The sequence below is a fragment of the Leopardus geoffroyi genome, chromosome X (assembly GCF_018350155.1).
Source record: "Leopardus geoffroyi isolate Oge1 chromosome X, O.geoffroyi_Oge1_pat1.0, whole genome shotgun sequence".
NCBI classification, from domain to species: domain Eukaryota; kingdom Metazoa; phylum Chordata; class Mammalia; order Carnivora; family Felidae; genus Leopardus; species Leopardus geoffroyi.
The window spans coordinates 62,761,466-62,781,076 of record NC_059343.1 but is presented as its reverse complement, the minus strand read 5'-3'; the positions used below and the strand labels follow the sequence as shown (position 1 = coordinate 62,781,076).

The following is a 19,611-nucleotide window of genomic DNA, read 5'->3' as shown; positions in this document are numbered from 1 at the left end:
AGTAGTGGAATAGCTCAATCGTAAGTACTATCTTTATTGTTAATTTCTTGAAAAACCTGCTTTCATAGTAGCTGTGTCAATTTCCATTGCCACCAACAGCGCATAAGTGTTGCCTTTTAACCACATCATTGCCATCACTGGTTTTATCTTGTCTTTTAAGTAGCCATTATGTCTTCTTTAGAGAAGTGTCTATTCATGTTTTCTGCCCATTTCTTCACTGGATTATTTGTTTTTCGGGTGTGGAGTTTGGTGAGCTCTTTATAGATTTTGGATACTGGCCCTTTGTCCGATATGTCATTTGCAAATATCTTTTCTCATTCCATTGGTTGCCTTTTAGTTTTTTTGATTGTTTCCTTTGCTGTGCAGAAGCTTTTTATCTTCATGAGGTACCAATAGTTCATTTTTCCTTATAATTCCCTTGCCTTTGGGGATGTGTCAAGTAAGAAATTGCTGCGGCTGAGATCAGAGAGGTTTTTTCCTGCTTTCTCCTCTAGGGTTTTGATGGTTTCCTGTCTCACATTCAGGTCCTTTGCCATTTTGAGTTTGTTTCTGTGAATGGTGTAAGAAAGTGGTCTAGTTTCATCCTTATGCATGTTGCTGTCCAGTTCTCCCAGCACCATTTGTGAAAGAGACTGTCTTTTTTCCATTGGATATTCTTTCCTGCTTTGTCAAAGATTAGTTGGCCATACTTTTGTGGGTCTGATTCTCGGGTTTCTATTCTATTCCATTGGTCTATGTGTCTGTTTTTGTGCCAATACCATGCTGTCTTGATGATTATAGCTTTGTAGTAGAGGCTAAAGTCTGGGATTGTGATGCCTCCTGCTTTGGTCTTCTTCTTCAAAATTACTTTGGCTATTCGGGGACTTTTGTGGTTCCATACAAATTTTAGGATTGCTTGTTCTAGCTTCGAGAAGAATGCTGATGCAATTTTGATTGGGATTGCATTGAATGTGTAGATAGCTTTGGGTAGTATTGACATTTTAACAATATTTATTCTTCCAATCCATGAGCACGGAATGTTTTTCCATTTCTTTATATCTTCTTCAATTTCCTTCATAAGCTTTCTATAGTTTTCAGCATACAGATCTTTTACATCTTTGGTTACGTTTATTCCTAGGTATTTTATGCTTCTTGGTGCAATTGTGAATGGGATCAGTTTCTTTGTCTTTTTGTTGCTTCATTATTAGTGTATAAGAATGCAACTGATTTCTGTACATTGATTTTGTATCCTGCGACTTTGCTGAATTCATGTATCAGTTCTAGCAGACTTTTGGTGGAGTCTATCAGGTTTCACATGTATAATATCATGCCATCTGCAAAAAGTGAAAGCCTAACTTCATCTTTGCCAATTTTGATGCCTTTGATTTGTTTTTGATGTCTGATTGCTGATGCTAGCACTTCCAACACTATGTTAAACAACAGTGGTGAGAGTGGACATCCCTGTCGTGTTCCTGATCTCAGGGGGAAAGCTCTCAGTTTTTCCCCATTGAAGATGATATTCGCTGTGGGCTTTTCATAAATGGCTTTTAAGATGTTTAAGTATTTTCCTTCTATCCTGACTTTCTCGATGGTTTTTATTAAGAAAGGATGCTGGGGCGCCTGGGTGGCACAGTCGGTTAAGCGTCCGACTTCAGCCAGGTCACGATCTCGCGGTCTGTGAGTTCGAGCCCCGCGTCAGGCTCTGGGCTGATGGCTCAGAGCCTGGAGCCTGTTTCCGATTCTGTGTCTCCCTCTCTCTCTGCCCCTCCCCCGTTCATGCTCTGTCTCTCTCTGTCCCAAAAATAAATAAACGTTGAAAAAAAAAAAAAAGAAAGGATGCTGAATTTTGTCAAATGCTTTTTCTGAATCGATTGACAGGATCATATGGTTCTTATCTTTTCTTTTATTAATGTGATGTATCACATTGAATGATTTGCGAATGTTGAACCAGGCCTGCAGCCCGGGAATGAATCCCACTTGGTCATGGTGTATAATTCTTTTTATATGCTGTTGAATTCGATTTGCTAGTATCTTATTGAGAATTTTTGCATCCATATTTATCAGGGATATTGGCCTGTAGTTCTCTTATTTTGCTGGGTCTCTGTCTAGTTTAGGAATCAAAGTAATGCTGCTTCATGGCCAACAGGCACATGGAAAGATGCTCAACATTGCTCCTCATCAGGGCAATACAAATCAAAACCACACTCAGATATCACCTAACACCAGTCAGAATGTCTAAAATGAACAAATCAGGAGACTATAGATGCTAGCGAGGATGGATGTGGAGAAACGGGAACCCTCTTGCACTGTTGGGGGGAATGCAAACTGGTGCAGCCACTCTGGAAAACAGTGTGGAGGTTCCTCAAAAAATTAAAAATAGATCTACCCTATGACCCAGCAGTAGCCTGCTAGGAATTTACCCAAGGGATACAGGAGTGCTGATGCATAGGGGCACTTGTACCCCAATGTTTATAGCAGCACTTTCAACAATAGCCAAATTATGGAAAGAGCCTAAATGCCCATCAACTGATGAATGGGTAAAGAAATCGTGGTTTATGTACACAGTGGTACACTATGTGGCAATGAAAAAGAATGAAATCTGGCCATTTGTAGCAACATGGATGGAACTGGAGAGTGTTATGCTAAGTGAAATAAGTCATACAGAGAAAGACAGATACCATATGTTTCACTCTTATGTGGATCCTGAGAAACTTAACAGAAGTCCATGGGGGAGGGGAAGGAAAAAAAAAGAGGTTAGAGAGGGAGGGAACCAAAACATAAGAGACTCTTAAAAACTGAGAACAAACTGAGGGTTGATGGGGGGTGGGAGGGAGGAGAAGGTGGGTGATGGGTATTGAGGAGGGCACCTTTTGGAATGAGCACTGGGTGTTGTATGGAAACCAATTTGACAATGAATTTCATATTTAAAAAAGTAAATAGCCATTATGACTTGTGTAAGATATGTCATTATGGTTCTGATTTGAATTTCCCTGATGATTAATGATGTTGAGCATCTTTTCATGTCCCTTTTGGCTATCTGTATATCTTCTTTGGAAAAATGTCTATTCAGTCCTCTGCCCATGTTTTTCTTTAGAAGTTTCAGGTAACACAGGGAGTAGTGAAGGCAAGTGCAAGGCTGCTGTGGGAGTTGCCGACCTTGGGCCTGTAAAACCTCGAGGGTTAATCCTCTTTATTATAAGCATCTTCTAAATCTTGTTCATTACTGTTGTACCACTCTACTTTTTCAGTGTTAAAGGGAGATGGGCAGATCGTGACTCCCAGACGTCCTGCAAAGTAGGCAGGTCACCTTTGGGGGCAGCTATTATCCGCTCAAAAATTAATCTCACATTAGCAGTGAGAATTTGGGCACCACCTTGAATTATTATTTTCCTTACTCATAGGTTTATGTCATCCTCTGCCCTTTTTTAAAGCTATTATTTTATTGTTACTAAGTTGTATTTCTTCATATATTTTGGATTAACCTTTTATCAGATGTATGATATATTCTCCCATTCAGTGGGTTGTGTTTTCATTTTGCTGATGGTTTCATTTGCTCTCCAAATACTTTTTATTTTGATGTAGTCCTATTCATTTATTTTTGCTTTTGTTTTCCTTGCTTTTGAAATCATATTTTAAAAAATCACTAAGACAAATGTAAAGGAGATTACCAGGTATGTTTTTTTAATGTTTTTATTTATTTTAGAGAGGTGGGGGAGGGAAAGAGAGAGGGGGATAGAGGATGTGAAGCAGGCTCTGTGCTGAGATCCCATGTGGGGCTTAAACTCATAAACCTTGAAATCATGACATGAGCCAAAGCTGGACATTTAACCAACTTAGGCACCCAGGCATCCCATATCAGTTGTATGGTTTCAGGTCTTACATTAAAAGACTGTAATCCATTTGAGCTGATTTTTGTATATGGTGTATGATAGTGCTCCAGTTTCATTCTTTTATATGTAGCTTTCCAGTTCCCCAACAGTATTTATTGAAAAGACTGTTTCTTTTCCATTTTATATTCTTGTTAACTTTGCCAAAATTTAATTGGCCATATAAGTGTGGGTTTACTTCTTGGCTTTTTATTCTGTTTCATTAAACTCAGTGCCTGTTTTTTGCCCATAACATACTGTTTTGATTACAATAGCTTCATAGTGCACTTAGAAATCAGAGAGCATGAGGGGCGCCTGGGTGGCTTAGTGTGTTGAGCTTTTGACTTCAGCTCAGGTCATGATCTTGTGGTTCGTGGGTTCAAGCTCACATTGGGCTCTATGCTGACAGCTGATTTTTTCTTTCCCAAGATTGCTTTGGTTATACATGGTCTTTTACGTTTTCATACAAATTTTAGGGTTGTTTATTATATTCATGTAAAAAATAGCATTGGACCTTTCATCAAGGGTGCATTATATCTGCAGATATCTTTGGGTAATATGGACATTTTAATGATATTAATTCTTCCCATCCTTGAGCACAAAAATCTTTTCATTTATTTGTATCTTCTTCATTTTTTTTCATCCATGCCTTATAGTTTTCAGTGAACATGTCTTTCACCTCCTTGGTTAAATTTATTCCTAGATGTTTTATTCTTTGTGATACAATCATAAATGGTATTTTTTCTTGACTAATCTTTCTGATAGTCCATTACAAGTGTATAAAAATTCAAGAGATCTTTATATTAATTGGTATTCTTACTGAATGTGTTTATTCATTCTATCATTTTTTGATGGGGTTCCTAGGGCTTTCTATATATACTATCAGGTCATCTGCTAATACTAAAAATTTCATTTCTTCCTTTCCAATTTTGGATGCATTTAATTTTTTTCTTGGCTAATTGCTATGGCTCAGATTTTCAATATATTGTTGAATAAAAATGTTAACTGTGGATAGCAGATATCCTTGCCTTGTTCCTGATCTTAAAGGAAAACCTTTCATTTTTTTCACCATTGAGTATGATTTTGGCTGTGGGTTTTTCATATTTGATCTTTATTATGTTGAAGTATGTTCCCTCTATACCCACTTTGTTGAGAGTTATGATAAATGGATGTTGAATTTGCCAAATGCTTTTTCTACATATATTGAGATGATTGTATGATTAGTTTCCTTTCATTTTGTTAATATGGTGCAGCATGTTGATTGATTTGCAGGTGTTGAACCATCCTCGCATCACTGGAATAAATCCACTTAATCACGATTCTTTTCTTGTATTGTTAAATCCAATTTGCTAATGGATTAAAGACCTAAATGTGAGACTTGAAATCATAAAAACTCTAGAGGAGAACAGTGGCAGTAATCTCTTTTATATTGGCTGTAGCAACTTCTTTCTAGATATGTCTCTTGAGGCAAGGGAAACAGAAGTAAAAATAAACTACTGGGACTACACCAAAATAAAAAGCTTCTGGGGGTGCCTGAGTGGCTTAGTTGATTAAGTGTCCAACTTTGGCTAAGGTCATGATCTTGCAGCTGGTGGGCTCAAGTGCTGCATTGGGCTCTGTGCTGACAGCTCAGAGCCTGGAGCCTGCTTCAGATTCTGTGTCTCCCTCTCTCTCTACCCCTCCCCTGCTCACACTGTGTCTGTCTGTCTTTCTTGCAAAAACAAATAAATAGTAAAAAATATTTTTAAAAAGATTCTGCACAAAAAAAGAAACAATAAACAAAACTAGAAGGCAATCTATGGAATGGGAGAAGATAGTTGCAAGTAATATATCTGATAAAGGGTTTGTATCCAAAACATATAAAGAATTTATCAAATCCACACCCAAAAAGCAAATAATCCAATTAAAAAAAGGCAGAAGACATGAATAGATATTTTTCCAAAGAAGACAAACAGATGGCTGACAGACACATGAAAAGATGCTTAAAATCACTCATCACCAGGGAAATACAAATCAAAACTACAATGAGGTATCACCTCACACCTGTCAGGATGGCTAAAATCAACAACACAGGAAACAACAGGTATTGGCATGGATGTGGAGAAAGGGAACCCTCTTTCACTCTTGGTGGGAATGAAAACTGTTGCAGCCACTCTGAAAAACCCTATGGAGTTTCCTCAAAAAGTTAAAAATAGAACTACCCTACAGTCCAGCAATTGCAGTAGTAGGTATTTATCCAAAGAATACAAAAACACTAATTCAAAGGTATACATGCACTCTGATGTTTATAGCAACATTATCAACAATATACAAATTATGGGAACAACCTAAATGTCCATCAACAAGATAAAGAAGTGGTATATATATTCAATGGAATATTACTCAGACATAAGAAGAATGAAATCATGCCATTTAAAATGATGTGGATGGAGCTAGAGAATATTATGCTAAGTGACATAAGGTCAGTCACATATGATTTCATTCACATGTGGCATTTAAGAAACAAAACCAAGGAGCAAAGGGAAAAAAGAGAGAATCAAACCAAGAAACAGACTAAACTATAGAGAACAAGCTTATAGTTGCCAGAGGGGAAGTGGGTTAGGGCATGGATTAAATAGGTTACAGGGATCAGGTAGTACACTTGCTATAACGAGCACTGGGTGTTGTATGGAAGCTTTGATTCACGTAATTGCACACCCGAAACTAATATTACACTGCATGTTAACTAACTGGAATTAAAATAAACATTATAAAAAAGAAACAACTGAAAGTTATAACTATCTAGTTTGAAACAGTATAAACTTTGCTACATTATTGTATAAAATCTCTGTTTTATATAGGTTTGTTACCCTTTTTGTTGTCAATGTCACTAATTACAACTTTATACTGCTTAATATGGATTTATAATCATTGTTTTATGCATTTATCTTCTAAATGATATAGAAACAAAAATGACAAATACAGTAAATAAATACTCAGGTCAATATAAATGCAGTAATACTAGCATTTATATTGACCTGAGTATTTATTTTTACCAGGATTCTTTATACAGTTGACTTTTGAGCAACATAGGAGTTGGGCCACCAACTGCTGTGCAGTTGAAAATCTGCTCTATCTTTTGACTCCCCTAAAGCTTAACAATAGCCTACTATAGACAGGAAACTTTACTAATAACATAAACAAGTCAATTAACATATATTTTATATGTTATTTTTATTATGTAATGCATTATTATGATGAAGTAAGCTAACAAAAAGAAAATGTTATTAAGAGAATCATAAGGGTGAGAAAATACATTTATCATTACTGTATGTAATTTATTGAAAAAATCCATGTGTAGCCAGCTGAGACAAGGGTGGCAAACATCGGGACTGGCTCCAGGATGGCGATGTTCCATAGCCTGGTGGCCTTGGATCAACATCAGTAGCTGCCTAAAATACCCATGAGAAGTGACAGAGCCTGGAGGTGCAGTACAGCTGCCCCATATGCCTGGAGGTGTAACACCAGCCTGTGATCATTGGCAGCTGTGGGCACACATAAATGTGCCAGCCTCTGGGAGGCCATGGGCCCAGGATACTTCCAGAGGAAGGGATGTATGCTTGGTCTGGGAGGAGCTTGAAGGCTACAGGCACTCGACAGGACTTGTTGGGTGGGGGAACCATGGCACAGGGCTCCCTGTGCAATACTGTTCCTGCCCTCCAGGCCTGTTCCTCTACTTCAGCCCAACCTCCTATTTGGCACCCCTGAGTGTTGAACGTGACCACCTCGTAGGCAAATGGTGTTACCTGTAGCCTTTCACAGGTCTAGGGCCCCTCGGCACCGCTGATGGCCTCAGCAGGCCTCCCTGGGTACTCGGAGGGCAGCAGGTGTGACTTCTGCCCCAGTCATTTTCAATTTGGTTTCATGGAATCTGGGGTGGGTACTTGTAAATAAATGCCTTGTGGCTTTTTCTGTCAACTCTTTAAAAAATTCTGTGTATAAGTGGACCTGCACAAATGAAATTTGTGGTGTTCAAGGGTCAACTGTATCTTCAAATGGCTTCAATTTAGTGTCTAGTGACATTTCATTTCAGCCTGAATGATTCCCTTTAGCATTCTTGTAGGGTAGGTTTGCTGGCAATGAACTTTCTCAGCTTTGCCTCAGAATGCCTTAATTTCTCATTGTTTTTTTATGGGATAGTTTTGCTGGATTTCAAATATTTTGTTGACAGTTTTTTTTCTTTCAGCACTCTTGAATATGTCATCCCACTTCCTTCAGTTGTCTCTGGTTTCTGTTAAGAAATCGGCTGCTAATATTGTTGACTATGCCTTTTACATGATGAATTACTTCTACTGCTTTCAAGATTGTCTTTTGCTTTCAACACTTTGATTATAGTGTGTTTCAGTGTGGACCTTTTTTTCTTTTTTATATTATTCAGAGTTCATTGAGCTTTTTATATGTGTAGATCATGACGTCTAACAGCTTTGGGAAGTTTTTAAACATTATTTCTTCAAGTATTCTCTCCTCCACTTTCCTCTCCTTTTGGGACTCCCATTATCATATTATATGTTGGTACACTATATGGTGTCCCACAGATATCTTAGGCTCTGTTCATTTTTCTTTATTTTTTTTAATTACAGCTTCTCATACTGAATATTTTCAATTGCCCTGTCTTCCTGTCTGCTGATTCTTTTCTGCTTTCTCAAATCTGTTGTTGAAATCCTCTAGTGAATTTTTCATTTCAGTTATAGTTTTCAGCTCCAGAATTTGTATTTGAGTTCCTTTTTATTATTTCTCTTTATTGATATTCTCTATTTTTAGGATATCATTCTCCTGGTTTCCTTTAATTCTTTTTCTTTGGTTTCTTATAGCTCCTTTAGCATATTTAAGACTGGGGTTAAAGTCCTCCAGTAGTAAGTACAATCTGTGGGCTTCCTCAGGGATAGTTTCTGTCAGTTTATTTATTTATTTTCTTATTAATAGGACATACTTTCTTGTTCCTTTGCATGCCTCATTTTTTTGGGATAAAACTGGACATTTTGAATATTATAATGTTATAACTGTGCAAATGAGATTCTTCTCCATCTGCAATTGTTGTTTACCATGAGTTTTGTTTGTTTAATGACTATTTTTTAAACTAATTTTAAAAAATAATATTCTTTGTTTTGGATGGTCTCTGATGTCTCTGTTCCTTTTGATAGTGGTCAGATAATGATTTGAGTGTGATTTTTGCAGACACCTAAGTTAAAAAAACAAAAAAAAAACTGTTTCAGTCTTTGTATATTGGCTTTGTCTTGGGGCACCCTTTAAATTATTTTTTAATGTTTATTTTATTTTTGAGAAAGACAGAGCATGAGTGGGGGAGGGGCAGAGACAGAGAGGGGGACACAGAATCTGAAGCAGGATCCAGGCTCCAAGCTGTCAGCAGAGAGCCTGACGTGGGCGTTAAACTCATGAACTGTGAGATCATGACCTGATTGAAGTTGGACACTTAAACAACTGAGCCACCCAGATGCCCGTTGGGGCACCCTTTTAAGACTAAGCCAATCTGCTTACTAGTCTACTTGAGCTTTCATCTCCTGCTTGCACTGAGGCTAAATAAAGATCAGCCAGAGTGAAAGCTAAGGGTTTTCTCGGGTCTTTTTTGAACATTTGTGCTAGACTGGGAAAGCACTTAGATTCATTGTTAATATGAAGAAGTTTTGTTGTTTTTTGTTTTTATTTTTATTTGTCTTTCAGTTTAGATAATTGCTAGTAATTTATCTTCAACTTCAGTAACATATTTTTCTACTGTGCTCAATCTGCTGGTAAGTCCATTTAGTTAATCCTTTATTATTATTTTTAATTAATAGAATTTAATTTTTAGAGAAAATTTAGGTTTATAGAACACAAGACCTTTTTCACAATCTTTATTTCCCAAAGTAACTTCAGTTTTTCCTGCCAAGATTTCATAATATTAATGTTTGCATAGCTGTACATTTTTGCCTCCAGTGGTAGCAGCTTGTTCATTTGCCTTTCTATCTTTTCAAGGAATGCCCTTCACAGGGCCACTTTAATGCCTGAAAGAGTGATTATGAAAAAAAAAAGTGTCCTTGCATGATTCCTTCAAGGAGCCCCTAGAGAAGTCAAAATCAACAAACATAATTCTTTTTGTTGTTGTTGTTATTTTACTTCCAGTGGAGTTAACACACAGTGTTATATTAGTTTCAGGTATTCAATATAGTGATTCATTGATTACATAAATTACTAGTGCTCATCAAGATAAATGTACTATTAATCCCCTTCACCTATTTCACCCATACCCCCACCCACTTCCCCTCTGGTAACCATCAGTTTGTTCTCTATACTTAAGAGTCTGGTTTGTTGTAGTTTTGTTTTGTCTCTATTTCCCCTTTTGTTCATGTGTTTTGTTTCTTAAAATCCACATGTGAGTGAAATCATATGCTATTTGTCTTTCTGTAACTTATTTTGCTTAGCATTGTACTCGATCCATGTTGTTCCAAATGGCAAGATTTCATATTTTTTATGGATGTTTATTATTGTTATATATATATTTATATATATATATATACACATATATATATACACACATATATATACACATGTGTATATATATATATACACATATATATTGCATTTACTCTTGTAATAATGCTTTATAAGCATAAGGGTGCATATATCTTTTTGAATTAGTGTTTTCATAGTTTTTGAATAAATAACAAGTACTGCAATTACTGGATCATATGCTAATTCTATTTTTTTTTTTTTTTGAAATCCTGGGAACCAAGGATTTTATTTATTTATTTATTATTTATTTATTTATTTACTTATTTATGTATTTTTTCAATATATGAAGTTTATTGTCAAATTGGTTTCCATACAACACCCAGTGCTCATCCCAAAAGGTGCCCTCCTCAATACCCATCACCCACCCTCCCCTCCCTCCCACCCCCCATCAACCCTCAGTTTGTTCTCAGCTTTTAAGAGTCTCTTATGCTTTGGCTCCCTTCCACTCTAGCCTCTTTTTTTTTCCTTCCCCTCCCCCATGGGTTTCTGTTAAGTTTCTCAGGATCCACATAAGAGTGAAACCATATGGTATCTGTCTTTCTCTGTATGGCTTATTTCACTTAGCATCACACTCTCCAGTTCCATCCACGTTGCTACAAAGGGCCATATTTCATTCTTTCTCATTGCCACGTAGTACTCCATTGTGTATATAAACCACAATTTCTTTATCCATTCATCAGTTGATGGACATTTAGGCTGTTTCCATAATTTGGCTATTGTTGAGAGTGCTGCTATAAACCTTGGGGTACAAGTGCCCCTATGCATCAGTACTCCTATATCCCTTGGGTATATTCCTAGCAGTGCTATTGCTGGGTCATAGGGTAGGTCTATTTTTAATTTCTGAGGAACCTCCACACTGTTTCCCAGAGTGGCTGCACCAATTTGCATTCCCACCAACAGTGCAAGAGGGTTCCCGTTTTTCCAAATCCTCTCCAGCATCTATAGTCTCCTGATTTGTTCATTTTGGCCACTCTGACTGGCATGAGGTGATATCCGAGTATGGTTTTGATTTGTTTTTCCCTGATGAGGAGCGATGTTGAGCATCTTTTCATGTGCCTGTTGGCCATCCGGATGTCTTCTTTAGAGAAGTGTCTATTCATGTTTTCTGCCCATTTCTTCACTGGGTTATTTGTTTTTCGGGTGTGGAGTTTGGTGAGCTCTTTATAGATTTTGGATACTAGCCCTTTGTCTGATATGTCATTTGCAAATATCTTTTCCCATTTCTTTGGTTGCCTTTTAGTTTTGTTGGTTGTTTCCTTTGCTGTGCAGAAGCTTTTTATCTTCATAAGGTCCCAATAGTTCATTTTTGCTTTTAATTCCCTTGCCTTTGGGGATGTGTCAAGTAAGAAATTGCTACGGCTGAGGTCAGAGAGGTCTTTTCCTGCCTTCTCCTCTGGGTTTTGATGGTTTCCTGTCTCACATTCAGGTCCTTTATCCATTTTGAGTTTATTTTTGTGAATGGTGTGAGAAAGTGGTCTAGTTTCAATCTTCTACATGTTGCTGTCCAGTTCTCCCAGCACCATTTGTTAAAGAGGCTGTCTTTTTTCCATTGGATAGTCTTTCCTGCTTTGTCAAAGATTAGTTGGCCATACGTTTGTGGGTCTAGTTCTGGGGTTTCTATTCTATTCCATTTGTCTATGTGTCTGTTTTTGTGCCAATACCGTGCTGTCTTGATGATTATAGCTTTGTAGTAGAGGCTAATGTCTGGGATTGTGACGCCTCCTGCTTTGGTCTTCTTCTTCAAAATTACTATGGCTATTCGGGGCCTTTTGTGGTTCCATATGAATTTTAGGATTGCTTGTTCTAGCTTTGAGAGGAATGCTGATGCAATTTTGATTGGGATTGCACTGAATGTGTAGACAGCGTTGGGTAGTATTGACATTTTCACAATATTTATTCTTCCAATCCATGAGCATGCAATGTTTTTCCATTTCTTTATATCTTCTTCAATTTCCTTCATAAGCTTTCTATAGTTTTCAGCATACAGATCTTTTACATCTTTGGTTAGATTTATTCCTAGGTATTTTATGCTTCTTGGTGCAATTGTGAATGGGATCAGTGTCTTTATTTGTCTTTCTGTTGCTTTATTATTAGTGTATAAGAATGCAACTGATTTGTGTATAATGATTTTGTATCCTGCGACTTTGCCGAATTCATGTATCAGTTCTAGCAGACTTCTGGTGGAGTCTATCGGATTTTCCATGTATAATATCATGTCATCTGCAAAAAGTGAAAGCTTAACTTCGTCTTTGCCAATTTTGATCCCTTTGATTTCCTTTTGTGGTCTGATTGCTGTTGCTAGCACTTCCAACACTATGTTAAACAACAGCGGTGAGAGTGGACATCCCTGTCGTGTTCCTGATCTCAGGGAAAAAGCTCTCAGTTTTTCCCCAGTGAGGATGATGTTAGCTGTGGGCTTTTCATAAATGGCTTTTATGTTCTTTAAGTATGTTCCTTCTATCCCGACTTTCTCGAGGGTTTTTATTAAGAAAGGATGCTGAACTTTGTCAAAGGCCTTTTCTGCATCGATTGACAGGATCATATATGGTTCTTATCTTTTCTTTTATTAATGTGATGTATCACATTGAATGATTTGCGAATGTTGAACCAGCCCTGCATCCCAGGAATGAATCCCACTTGATCATGGTGAATAATTCTTTTTATATGCCATTGAATTCGAGTTGCTAGTATCTTATTGAGAATTTTTGCATCCATATTCATCAGGGATATTGGCCTGTAGTTCTCTTTTTTTACTGGGCCTCTGTCTGGTTTAGGAATCAAAGGAATACTGGCTTCATAGAATGAGTCGGGAAGTTTTCCGTCCCTTTCTATTCCTTGGAATAGCTTGAGAAGGATAGATATTATCTCTGCTTTAAACGTCTGGTAGAACTCCCCTGGGAAGCCATCTGGTCCTGGACTCTTATTTGTTGGGAGATTTTTGATGACTGATTCAATTTCTTCACTGGTTATGGGTGTGTTCAAGCTTTCTATTTCCTTCTGATTGAGTTTTGCAAGCGTGTGCGTGTTTAGGAATTTGTCCATTGCTTTCAGGTTGTCCAGTTTATTGGCATATAATTTTTCATAGTATTCCCTGATAATTGTTTGTATCTCTGAGGGATTGATTGTAATAATTCCATTTTCATTCATGATTTTATCTGTTTGGGTCATCTCCCTTTTCTTTTTGAGAAGCCTGGCTAGAGGTTTGTCAATTCTGTTTATTTTTTCAAAAAACCAACTCTTGGTTTCGTTGATCTGCTCTACAGTTTTTTTACGTTCTATATTGTCTATTTCTGCACTGATCTTTATTATTTCTCTTCTTCTTCTGGGTTTGGGATGTCTTTGCTGTTCTGCTTCTATTTCCTTTAGCTGTTCTGTTAGATTTTGTATTTGGGATTTTTCTTGTTTCTTGAGATAGGCCTGGATTGCAATGTATTTTCCTCTCAGGACTGCCTTCGCTTCATTCCAAAGCGTTTGGATTGCTGTATTTTCATTTTCGTTTGTTTCCATATATTTTTTAATTTCTTCTCTAATTGCCTGGTTGACCCATTCATTCTTTAGTAGGGAGTTCTTTAACCTCCATGCTTTTGGAAGTTTTCCAGACTTTTTCCTGTGGTTGATTTCAAGTTTCATAGCATTGTGGTCTGAAAGTATGCATGGTATGATTTCAATTCTTGTATACTTAGGAAGGGCTGTTTTGTGACCCAGTATGTGATCTATCTTGGAGAAGGTTCCATGTGCACTCGAGAAGAAAGTATATTCTGTTGCTTTGGGATGCAGAGTTGTAAATATATCTTTCAAGTCCATCTGATCCAATGTCTCATTCAGGGCCCTTGTTTCTTTATTGACCGTGTGTCTAGATGATCTATCCATTTCTGTGAGTGGAGTGTTAAAGTCCCCTGCAATTACCACATTCTTATCAATAAGGTTGCTTCTGTTTGTAATTGTTTTATATATTTGTGGGTTCCTGTATTCTACGCATAGACATTTATAATTGTTAGCTCTTCCTGATGGATAGACCCTGTGATTATTATATAGTGCCCTTCTGCATCCCCTGTTACAGCCTTTAATTTAAATTCTAGTTTGTCTGATATAAGTATGGCTACTCCAGCTTTCTTTTGCCTTCCTGTGGCATGATAAATAGTTCTCCATCCCCTCACTCTCAATCTGAAGGTGTCCTCAGATCTAAAATGAGTCTCTTGTAGACAGCAAATAGATGGGTCTTGTTTTTGTATCCATTCTGATACCCTATGTCTTTTGGTTGGTGCATTTAGTCCATTTACATTCAGTGTTATTATAGAAAGATATGGGTTTAGAGTCATTGTGATGTCTTTAGGTTTCATGCTTGTAGTGATGTCTCTGGTACTTTGTCTTACAGGATACCCCTTAGGATCTCTTGTAGGGCTGGTTTAGCGGTGACGAATTCCTTCAGTTTTTGTTTCGGAAGACCTTTATCTCTCCTATTCTAAATGACAGACTTGCTGGATAAAGGATTCTTGGCTGCATATTTTTTCTGTTCATCACATTGAAGATTTCCTGCCATTCCTTTCTGGCCTGCCAAGATTCAGTAGAGAGATAGGTCACGAGTCTTACAGGTCTCCCTTTATATGTTACAGCATGTTTATCTCTAGCTGCTTTCAGAATTTTCTCTTTATCCTTGTATTTTGCCAGTTTCATCTGCTATGTCATGCAGAAGATCGATTCAAGTTACCTCTGAAGGGAGTTCTCTATGCTCTTGTATTTCAATACCTTTTTCCTTCCCCAGATCAGGGAAGTTCTCAGCTATGATTTCTTCAAGTACACCTTCAGCACCTTTCCCTCTCTCTTCCTCCTCTGGAATACCAATTATGCGTATATTATTTCTCTTTAGTGCATCACTTAGTTCTCTCATTTTCCCCTCATACTCCTGGATTTTTAACTCTCTTTTTCTCAGCTTCTTCTTTTTCCATAATTTTATCTTCTAGTTCACCTATTCTCTCCTCTGCCTCTTCAATCCGAGCCGTAGTTGTCTCCATTTTATTTTGCAGCTCATTGATAGCGTTTTTTAGCTCCTCCTGGATGTTTCTTAGTCCCTTGATCTCTGTAGCAAGAGATTCTCTGCTGTCCTTTATAGTGTTTTCAAGCCCAGCGATTAATTTTATGACTATTATTCTAAATTCGCTTTCTGTTATATTGTTCAAATCATTTTTGATTAGTTCGGTAGCTGTTGTTGTTTCCTGGACATTTTTCTGAGGGGAATTCTTCCGTTTCGTCATTTTGGATAGTCCCTGGAGTGGTGCGGGACTGCGGGGCACTTCCCCTGTGCTGTCTTGAATAGCTTGCGCTGGTGGGCAGGGCCACAGTCAGACCTGATGTCTTCCCTCAGCCCACCGCTGGGGCCACAGTCAGACTGGTGTGTGCCTTTTCTTCCCCTCTCCTAGGGGCGGGATTCACTGTGGGGTGGCATGGTCCATCTGGGCTACTTGCACACTGCCAGGCTTGTGGTGCTGGGGATCTGGCTTATTAGCTGGGGTGGGTTGGCAAGGTGCATGGGGGCAGGAGGGGCAGGCTCACCTCACTTTTCCTTCGGAGATCCCCTTTGGGAGGGGCCCTGCAGTCCTGGGAGGGAGTCAGACCCGCCTCTGGAGGGATGGATCCGCAGAAGCACAGCGTTGAGTGTTTGCATGGTGCAAGCAAGTTCCCTGGCAGGAACTGGTTCCCTTTGGGATTTTGGCCGGGGCATGGGCGAGGGAGATGGCTGGCGAGCGCCTTTGTTCCCTGCCAAACTGAGCTCTGTCGTCCAGGGCTCAACCACTCTCTCTCCCATTTCCTCCAGCCCTCCCGTTTTCCAAGCAGAGCTGTTAGCTTATAACCTTCCAGATGTCAATTCCCCCTTGCTGTTGGAACACACTCCTTCTGGCCCCTCCACTTTTGCAAGCCAGAGTCGGGGGCTCTGCTTGGCCATGCACCGCCCCTCCGCCCTGGCTCCCTCCTGCCAGTCCGTGGAGCGTGCACTGCCTCTCCACCCTTCCTACCCTCTTCTGCGGGCCTCTCGTCTGCCCTTGGCTCCGGAGAGTCCGTTATGCTTGTCTTTTGGTGGTTTTCTGGGTTATTTAGGCAGGTATAGGTGGAGTCTTAGTGATCAGCAGGACGCGCGGTGAGCCCAGCGTCCTCCTATGCCGCCATCTTCCCTCTGCTCTGGTAATTCTATTTTTAATTTTTAAAGAAACCTCCATACCATTTTCCAGTGTGACTGCACTTGTTTGCATTCCCACCAACAGAACATGAGGGCTCCTTTTTCTCCACATCCTCACTAACACTTGTTGTTTCTTGTGTTTTTTATTTTGGCCATTCTGATCAGGTGTGAGGTATCTCATTGTGCTATTGATTTGCATTTCTCTGATGATGAGTGATGTTGAACATCTTTTCATGTGTTTTTTGGCCATCTGTATGTCTTCTTTGGAGAAATATTTGTTCATGTCTTCTTCACATATTTAAACTGGATTATTTGTGTGTGTGTGTGTGTGTATTGAGTTTTATAAGTTCTTTATATGTTTTGTATACTATCAGATAAGTCATTTGCAAAAATCTTCTCTCATTTAGTATGTTGTCTTTCAGTTTTGTTGGTTGTTTCCTTTGCCATGCAGAAGGTTTTAATTTTGATGTAGTCCCACTAGTGTAGTTTTGCTTTTGTTTTCCTTGCCTCAGGAGACATATCTAGAAAGATGTTGCAAGGGCAGATGTCAGAGAAATTATTGCCTGTACTCCCTTCTAGGATTTTTCTGGTTTCAAGTCTCACAGTTAGACCCTTAATCCATTTTGAGTTTATTTTTATGTATGGTGTAAGATAGTGGAACAATTCCGTTATTTTGCATGTTGCTGTCCAATTTTCTCAATATAAGTCGTTGGAGACTGTCTTTTTCCCATTGGATATTCTTTCTTGCTTTGCTGAAGATTCATCATATAATTGTGGGTTTATTTCTGGGCTCTCTATTCATCTATGTGTCTACTTTGTGCCAGTGCCATATTATTTTGATTACTGTAACTCTGTAATATAACTTGAAGTCTGGAACTGTGATACTCTCAGCTTTGTATTTCTTTTTCATAATTGCTTTGTCTATTCAGGGTCTTTTGTCATCCCATTCAAGTTTTAGGATTGTTTTTTTCCATTTATGTTAAAAGTGTTACTGGTATGTTGATAGGGATTTCATTAAACTCTAGATTGCTTTGGTTGTAGTGTGACCATTTTAACAGTATTTATTCCTCCAATCCATGAGCACGGAATGTCCTTCTATTTGTTTGTTGTCTTTAATTTCTTTCACCAGTGTTTTATAGTTTTCAGAGTACGGGTCTTTCACCTCCTTATTTAAGCTTCTTCCTGAGTATTTTACTATTTTTGGTGCAGTTGTAAACGGGATTGTTTTATTAGTTTCTTTCTGCTGCTTCAATTTTTTTTATGAACATGTTCCACTCTGTCCTTCCAGAAACCAGGTGTCTACACCTGAATGCAGACTGGTATCTTCAATACAACTACTTCACTGGCAATACTGGTTGGGCAAATTTAGTTAACATGCCTCAAAGCTCTCCTACCTTTTTCCAATCACATTTTCCTTGATTCAGCATTTACTTGTTTTTCTATAAGCCTTTGATTATTTTTCAGAGTTCTGAAAAAATTGATACTAAGAGTTTCTGTTCATTTTTTTTTTTTTTTTGTTTCTATGGAGGGATGGACACTTGGAACTCCTTACTCTGACATTTTCACTGATGTCATCACTTCTGGTGCATTTTTACTAAGAGGGCATTCAAGGCCCTCAAATACTATTATTTATTTTTATAACCTCATTTCCACCACTTATATTTAAGCAGCCTATACTTCAGCCAAACTGTATTTACTGCTTTATCCATATGCCTTATATGCTTTCCTTTCTTAGTGACTTGCTTCATGTTGTTTCTTCTGTTTAGAATCTATAGTCAATGGAGTCTATGCATCAATGGAAGAAGGTCAAGCAGTCCACGAACATATACAAATTATATGGAAAACTTTGTGAGCCTGGAAATATGTGATTTTTTTTCTCGAGGAGAAGGTCTTTAGATTCTCAAAGGGATGTGACTAAAATAACGACAAGAGGTAATAATTAGTGGCTCAGGCTATTCTTCTGCCCTATTTTCCCCTTTTAAATAAAAAAACCTTACCCATTCTTTAGGGTCCAGCTTAAATGTTACTTCCTTTGTGATACCCCTCACTTGTTTTTAAATAATTTTTTTTGGTTTAATTCTCAAGACTCACTTTATTTCTAAACTCTTAAGGTACTTTTCATTTTCCATTGTGTATTATAGTTATGAATACATTTTTTAGAAGAAAGAGTTTTGGAGTTGGACATATATGAGTTTGTATCTTATTTTTATCACTTGATAGTTTTGTGGCCTTGGGCAATACACTGACCTCTCTTAAGCTTTACTGGTAAAAAAAGAAGTGACAATAACATCTATCCCATGGTGGTGTTTTGAGGATTAAATTAAATATGATAAGATATGTTAAGCACCATATTCTTTTTGGCCAATAGTAGATGCACAATAAATGTCAATTCTTATCTCACTTAGTAATGTTTTCTTCTGCAAGTAGCAGAAACCCTAACAGTTATTTAAACCATAAGGACATTTTTGTTTACTTATCAAGAAGTTTGGATGTGTTGGTTCTAGGGTTTATTCACTGGCACAATGATGTCATGAAGGGCTTAAATTATTTCCATCCTGTTCCATCATTTTCAGTATATGTATTTTTGTCTTCATTCTTATTGTCTCGTGAATGTAAGATAGCTACTGCAGCTGAAGGCGTGAAATTCTTACATGTATGTGGAAAAGGGCCAGAGTTTTAAGGTTTTCTTTTCATTGGGCTGGAGGAACCTAGCAAAGTCTTCTATAGAGCCTTGCAAAAGACTTCCCCTGGTAATGTAGGTAAAGAAGTTTCCCATTGCTCTTTTATCTATTTCTTCTTCTACTATGAGATCCTGAAGGACAGAATCCGTGCCTTTTTTCTTTCCATAAACCCAGCATGTAGTATAGTACTTGACATACAGTAGGTGCTTCCTGGCTGCTCAATCAATACAAACCGAACTGGTTGTGGTAGATGTGTTCTCTGTGAGTGGCCATTACTACTATTGTTAGGAAAATAAGTGTTAAACATATGAAGTATATAAAAATTTGCAGTTCTTAATTCTTAAAGAAGTCTTTCAGATCATTGACC

At 38.0% G+C, this 19,611-nt stretch overlaps 1 non-coding gene and 1 pseudogene across 1 annotated transcript; one reads left to right on the top strand and one right to left on the bottom strand.

Moving 5' to 3' along the window:
- Nucleotides 1-19,611, top strand: part of LOC123594380 — a 79,754-nt pseudogene that overhangs the window by 18,914 nt on the left and 41,229 nt on the right.
- LOC123595590 lies at nucleotides 3,241-3,391 on the bottom strand. Its single transcript, XR_006711263.1, has one exon. It is a non-coding gene; the product is annotated as a U12 minor spliceosomal RNA (small nuclear RNA).